Source organism: Pinus tabuliformis, chromosome Q (assembly GCF_031772625.1).
Source record: "Pinus tabuliformis cultivar Carrire ecotype Pingquan chromosome Q, CPIR1, whole genome shotgun sequence".
Taxonomy (NCBI): domain Eukaryota; kingdom Viridiplantae; phylum Streptophyta; class Pinopsida; order Pinales; family Pinaceae; genus Pinus; species Pinus tabuliformis.
Window position 1 is genome coordinate 428,921,542 of NC_142296.1, and position 6,938 is coordinate 428,928,479.

At 38.1% G+C, this 6,938-nt stretch overlaps 1 pseudogene; it reads left to right on the plus strand.

Annotated features, from left to right (window-relative positions):
* The first annotated feature begins 551 nt into the window (after positions 1-551).
* LOC149220052 (elongation factor 2 pseudogene) lies at positions 552-6,338 on the plus strand (annotated as a pseudogene).
* The last annotated feature ends 600 nt before the right edge of the window (positions 6,339-6,938 follow it).

A 6,938-nucleotide genomic window follows, 5' to 3' on the forward strand; every position in this document is an offset into this window, starting at 1 on the left:
CTCAACCATTGTTTCCAGTCATTCTCTTTCAGATTTTGTGGTTTTTCGTGAATTATTCTATAGTCTAAGCGATACAATGAAATCTTTTCTAATTCTTTTGGCAACCGATCTATGTATTGGGTTTCATTCACCCCATGGTTGGGAACTGATGATCGATTCGATCTCCGAAAGTTATGGATTTGCCCATAATGAATGAATCATATCTCGTCTTGTTTCCACTTTTCCAGTCATCTTAGATACGATTCTTAAATATTGGATCTTCCGTCGTTTCAATCGTATATCTCCTTCACTTGTAGTAATTTATCATTCGATGAATTAATAAAGAATAGGTAGGTTGTTTTCTCCGACCGAAACAATTGAAACAGAATAATAAAGTGTTTTCCGTGTTCAGGAATTAGCTATTCCTCCCCTTCATTCTTCTCCTGGTGCGAGACTTTCGATTTCTTATTTTTAGGTTTGGTTGAATCAATATAGTAGCAGAATTTTTGACAGGTCACTATGATAGCTACCTACTCTCACCCCAAAAATGATTTGGAACCAATAATTGAACCATGCAAAATGGAAATACTTATGAATGGGCGAAAAAGATGACTCGGTTAATTTCCGTCCTGGTCATGATACATATCATAACTTAGACATCCATTTCGAATGCATATCCCATTTTTGCACAGCAGGGTTATGAAAATCCCCAAGAAGCCACTGGACGTATTGTATGTGCCAATTGTCACTTGACAAAAAACCCTGTGGATATTGAGGTTCCACAGTCCGTGCTTCCCAATACCGTATTTGAAGCAGTTGTTAAGATCCCCTATGATATGCAGATGAAACAAGTTATTGCTAATGGCAAGAAAGGGGCTTTAAATGTAGGAGCTGTTCTAATTTTACCCGAGGGCTTTGAATTAGCCCCTCCGGATCGTATTTCCCCTGAGATTAGACAAAAGACGGGTAATATTTATTTTCAGAACTATCATCCCAATAAAAACAACATTATTGTAATAGGTCCTGATCCCGGTCAAAAATATAGTGAACTTGTGTTCCCCATCCTTTCACCAGATCCTTCTACTGATAAAGAAGCTCACTTCCTGAAATATCCCATATATGTGGGTGGTAATAGAGGAAGAGGTCAAATTTATCCCGACGGGAGTAAGAGCAACAATACAGTCTATAGTGCTTCAGCAACAGGGAGAGTGAGAAAAGGGTGGATATAAGATAACTATCAATAATACATCAGATGGTGGGCAAGTGGTTGACATTGTACCTCCAGGACCGGAGCTTCTTATTTCAGAAGGCGAATTGATCAAGGTCGATCAACCATTAACGAATAACCCTAATTTGGGTGGATTTGGTCAAGGAGATGCAGAGATAGTACTTCAAGATCCATTACGTGTTAAAGGTCTTTTATTATTCTTAGCATCTGTCATTCTGGCACAGATATTTTTGGTCCTTAAGAAGAAACAATTTGAGAAAGTTCAATTGGCCGAGATGAATCTTTAGGTCCATATATTTTTGAACATGAAGTTTACTTATTGATTAAAAAATGAATACCCCTTCGGAGCCTTTTATCCTTCTTCTCCCTTTTATATTCTTGATAAAATGCCTGAATAGAGGTATTCCGGACCAAAGATATGGCTATAGGAGTCTATTCATCACACATATGCTTCGATCAATAGTATTGTAACCATCGAAGTAAAGCAAAGCAAGCAGAAACCTAAAGGATCAAATGGAACGAGATAAAGACAAGTAAATCCCTAATTGAAGGTCTTTCAAGAAGAAAAGGATTGTTCGAAAGGGAGGAGACTGCTCAATAATTCCATATCTATGTTGTAGAATAATAACATAAAGGAATAATCAATTTCACTTGGAACTTGAGCAGAGAGTAGCGATCTCTCTTCAGAGCGAAAAAAGAGTTTTTTGCATCTTTTTTTTTTATTTACTTGAGCCGGATGAGAGGAAGCTTTCACGTCCGATCCTGAAGGGGGGGAAATCTTAGAATAACCTATCCAAATCTTTTTCTTGCTAGGCCCATAGCTAACAAACCAACTTTATTAAGATCACGGGGTACATTCGATTATGAGATTCAATCCTGGAGAGAGATTATTACTCATTACCTCTCTGCTCGTCCTTATTACCTCTTTCCTCGGGGTTCTGGAACATTTAAAGAGAGAGGAATAGCTACTGGGGGAGATGCTATCGGGAAACAACTAATGGGTCTGGATCTGAAAATGATTATAGATCGTTCACATATGGAATGGAAGAACTTGGTGGAATTGAAATGGAATAGATTGGAAGAGAACCAAGAATATATAGTGGATAGATGGGAGGATACAAAAATTAGAAGAAGAAAGGATTTTATGGTTTGGACGCAGGAAATTGGCTAAACATTTTCAAGGCCATAGGTTCCTGATCGAAACTACACCAATGTGTAGGAGTCCGAAGAAGACAAAATAGAAGAAAAGTGATTGATCCCGACAACATTTTATTCATACATTCAGTCGATGGAGGGTGAAAGAAACCAAATGGATCTAGAAGTTATTGCGCAGCTCACTATTCTGACTCTGATGGTTGTATCGGGCCCTTTAGTTATTGTTTTATCAGCAATTCACAAAGGTAATCTATAATTACAATGAGCCATCTCTGGAGATGGCTCATTCTAATGATGAAAACGAGGTAATGATTGATATAAACTTTCAATAGAGGTTGATTGATAACTCCTCATCTTCCTATTGGTTGGACAAAAGATCGATCCATATGTTACAATCAGATCGTGGCGGGTATAGTTTAGTGGTAAAAGTGTGATTTGTTACATTATCAACTCGAATAGTTGAAGGATCTTTTACATGGATCTTTGATCCATCTAAACCTCTATTTCCAGATAGGTTCAAAACCTTCCCTATGAATACCCAGGAATAGCACACCTTCTCGTAATCTGGGTCTGAAATGATGAAAGAAAGATAAACACATTTTTGGTTCCAAGATAGTGACACAGAATGTTTGAAAGGTTAGATAAATTACATATCTATGGGGAAGATATTTTTTCATCGTGACTAAACCTTCAACTTATGGATGGAAGGACCCCAGGTTGAAGCCGAATAGCTATAGAACTATGACTTTGGTTTACTTGGGTTATCGGCATTTCGTTCGAGCTCGGTGGAATTTGTTCTCCTAGGGATCAGAATCAATAGAAATAGGGAACGAAGTAACTAGAAAGATTTGTGATTATTTTAAACTTTTCAAATTTATCTTTCTATCAGGATCATCTAGAAAGTGAGTAAGTATTCTACGATTTTGGGCCCTTCACTAAAAAAAGAGAATAAACTGACGTAGATGCCATGGGTACGATAATAAATTAGGGTTTTATTAGAAAAAAAAAGAGGAGAAAGAAAGGAATTTTCAATTCCTTTCAAAAAGATTTGATATAAATACTCCGCTTCTTCCCTCATACCACTCTCTATCTCCCATGAAGGAGCTGAATGACATGAAATTATCATGTTCGGTTCTGAATTAGAGACATTGAATAATCAATGTCGACTATAACCCCTAGCCTTCCAAGCTAACGATGCGGGATCGATTCCCGCTACCCGCTAATAGATATCTACCTATTCTATATCTATCTAGATAGATATAGAATAGGTAGATATAAAGTGATTAAGTATATAACATAATTTCACGATTCACTCGAAATCAATTAATGTGAAATACATTCCATTCTTTTCCTATCCTATAACCTCAGTGTGAATGAAAAGGTAGATCGGGACAATGTTTTCCATGTCATTCTTGGTGCTAGAACCCTTTTTCAATTCAATTTTATTATTGATTTTATTTTTCTTGTTGGATGGTTGTTAAAAGAGGTCATGATTGGTTCCTTGAGATATTGTGTATCCCTTATTCTTTCCTTTGATTCCACAACATTTTTTTCTAGTTTTCTCTGTTCTCTAGCATTGCCCGCAAATGAATTAGCAGTTCTTCTTGCCTTGGCAACATCAATTTTGTGTTCTCACTACTTATCTAGAATATTGGTCATAGATGCAGATGCAAGAATTTCAACAACCTTTTGTTCGTCAATCTTGTTTTCCTTAATTGTGTCATCCTTTGTTTTCCTTTCTATTTTCACCGTGTTTGGCTTGTTGCACTTGAAAGTTGAATGACACAAGGAGACGATTGTTCAAAGGTTGGTTGTGCACCTTTTGGACCATCCATATAATATTCACCATAAGATGTATTTGCATTTCTCTTTCTGTCATGAACCATTGGAGTAGAATTAAGCTTGGTCGACAAGGAAAATTCCACAAGCTTCCTTGACAGTCTCTTCTCATGGAGGGACCTTATTGTTTCAGTAGGACCTCTATCTAAAATATGTTTTTCATCTCCTTAGTGGCCAAATAACAGAGTCCATATGTAGCACCAAACTTCGGTGATTTCTTTGGATAATAAATGAATGCGTTTTTTGAAGTTTTTATTGTTTGATTTAAGTTATTTTGGGGTTTTTGTTGTGTCAAGAGTGCATGTAACATGAGAATTGTGGGCATCGAGGATGCAAAAAAGTGTTGGAGAATAATCTTGCATTAGAATTGTCACTCATGACATTAGAAGAGGCAACATCTTTAGCCAGGACTTTAAGCCATTATCTCAATCCAATGGGCATAACAAAGACTCGCCATCAGTAATATTGTTATCGACTTTCCATTTGTAAGCCAACTTGATGGTCATTTATGTTTGTGTGTATTGAAGAAATGGTTAGTTTATATTTTCTTCAATGGATCTAGACAATGTGGTTATTGTGGCATTTTTTTAAGGTGGGGTTTTCCACTGCTTGGCATGGACTTCCTTTGGATTAGGTAGGTGATTGCTTTGAGGGTTGTCAAATCTACCCAAATAACCTCATTCCTTTTCGACATGTAGAGAATGGAACCCTTTTGAATCGCTTAATACTCTGCCAACCTCACCAACCTCCATAGGGAACCAAGGCCAAGTTGGTTTATATGTGAGAGCTGAAGAGCAGATTGTTTGTATTTACAATTGATCTAGGTAATGTAGTTATTGTGGTCTACGACTATTTTGGGTTGATCAGATGTGGCTTTTCCCCTTCTCAACCATTTTTTACATGCCTTTTGAGTCAGTGGGGTAGAGCCTCACCAGGCAGCTAAGGCCCACCTGGTTTATATTTGAGAGTTGAAACACAATTGGTGGTTTTTAATAGATATAAATGATATAGTTAACTGTGGTTTTTATTTATTTCAATTGATCAACGAGGGCCATACTATCAGAGCTATCAAGTTATCTATCTCCCCAATTTATAGAGTTGCAGTGCAGTGCAAGGTGGCCTCTAACCTCCCAAAGCTCATTGAAGGCCTTAAGTGGTTGGCCAATTTAGATCCCATGGTTGTCTACACAAATGAGGAATTAGGGGAACATATAATTGCAGGAGTTGCAGCGCTTCACATCGATATATGCTTGAAGAACTTATAGGGGGATTTCATGGGGGGAGCAGAGATTGATGTGTCTAATCCCATTGTTTCATTCAGAGAGACTATGATGGAGAAATCAAACCATGTTGTCATGAGCAAATCCCCAATAAACACAATAGGATTTATGTTGAAGCAAGGTCTTTGGAATTAGGTCTTGTAGAGGTAATTGATGAGGGGTACATTGGCCCAAAGGATGATGTCAAGGCCTTAGGAAAATACTCTTTGAGGAATTTGGGAGGGACAAACAGTTGGTGAAGAAGATCTGGTGCTTTGGGCCTGAAACAACAAGACTTAACATGGTGATGTACATGTGCAAGGGATTCCAGTACTTGAATGAGATTAAGGATTTTGTGGTGGATGCATTCCAATGGGCATCTAGGGAAGGAGCACTTGCAAAGGAGAACATGCATGAGATTTGAGTTGAGATGTGTGATGTAGTCTTACATTTAGATGTCATACACAAAGGAGGTGGTCAACTCATTCTCATAACAAGAAGGGTCTTCTATGCTGCTCAATTGACTTCCAAGCTGAGGCTTCTAGAGCCTGTATATCTGGTTGAGATTCAGGCACTTGTGCAGGCTCTGGGAGGAATTTACAATTTGTTGAATCAAAGGAGAGGCCATGTGTTTGAGGAGCTGCAAAGACTTGGGACTCCACTGTATAACATTAAAGCATATTTTCCAGTTATAAATCCTTTTAAATTTGTAGATACTCTTGGGTTTTCCACTAGTGGGCAGGCATTTTCTCAGACTGTATTTGATCACTCCAATGGACTCTTGTTCAGAGGTTGGTCAGCTTGTGATTGATATGAGAAGGAGAAATGGACTTAAGGAGCATATCACGGCCCCCTCAGAGTATGAGGATAAGCTATAAGGACTGAATGCTTTTAGTGTTTTTGTCATGGCTTTGTTTTAGTGGAGGTTGTGAACCCACGTTATTTTCTGCAAATATTGTTGGTTGCTATTTAGTTGTGCTAAGGAGTTGTGCATAAATATCAGGTAGCATCGGCCTGATCAAGGCTCTATCGGGTTGATCTAGACAATCCACCATTGATCCAGGTGGATATTGGTGGCCACCCTCCTATTCCACTTGGACCCCCACCATTATTTCTTTTAGTTTCCTTAATTGTAGCATAGTTTACTATTTTTGGGAGTTTTTTGGGTCTTGAACTTCCGGAGCCGTTTTGAGGCACTAAATGACCTTTTTTTGGAAAACGAGCAAACAAGAGTCTTATACTCATGTTTGCAGTTGAAATTTTTAGTCCTCAGATAGATATTTCTAATGAGGTATCGTATGCGTCAAACAAAGATCGTATGCCAAAGTTACAACCCCAGGAATTTGATTTACCAATTTACCCAGCGGGGCCCACAGACTTCTGGCGCTTCATCTCCCAGGGTTAGGTTTTTGGATGTTTAGGGTTTTCCATTTTTTCTCAATAATAAATTGGCCTTGGAGCCTCATTGTAACATAGTT